Raw genomic sequence first — 230 nt, 5'->3', positions numbered from 1 at the left:
ATACTACGGAAAATACGGTAGTGTTGTCCCAATACCAAAATGTACTTTGATACTTTTAGGTACTTTTCCATACTTTTCTAAATAAAGGGGGCCACAAAAAATAGCATTATTGGTTTTATTTTAACAAAAAATCTTATGGTCCATTAAACATGTTTCGTATTGTTATTTTGTCCTTAAATAAAATAGTGAACATACAAGACAACTGTTTTTCTATTAAAAATTATATTTCA

This window comes from Nerophis ophidion, linkage group LG13 (genome assembly GCF_033978795.1).
Source record: "Nerophis ophidion isolate RoL-2023_Sa linkage group LG13, RoL_Noph_v1.0, whole genome shotgun sequence".
NCBI classification, from domain to species: Eukaryota; Metazoa; Chordata; class Actinopteri; order Syngnathiformes; family Syngnathidae; genus Nerophis; species Nerophis ophidion.
The sequence above is the reverse complement of the archived record's forward strand: the minus strand, read 5'-3'. Positions refer to the sequence as shown.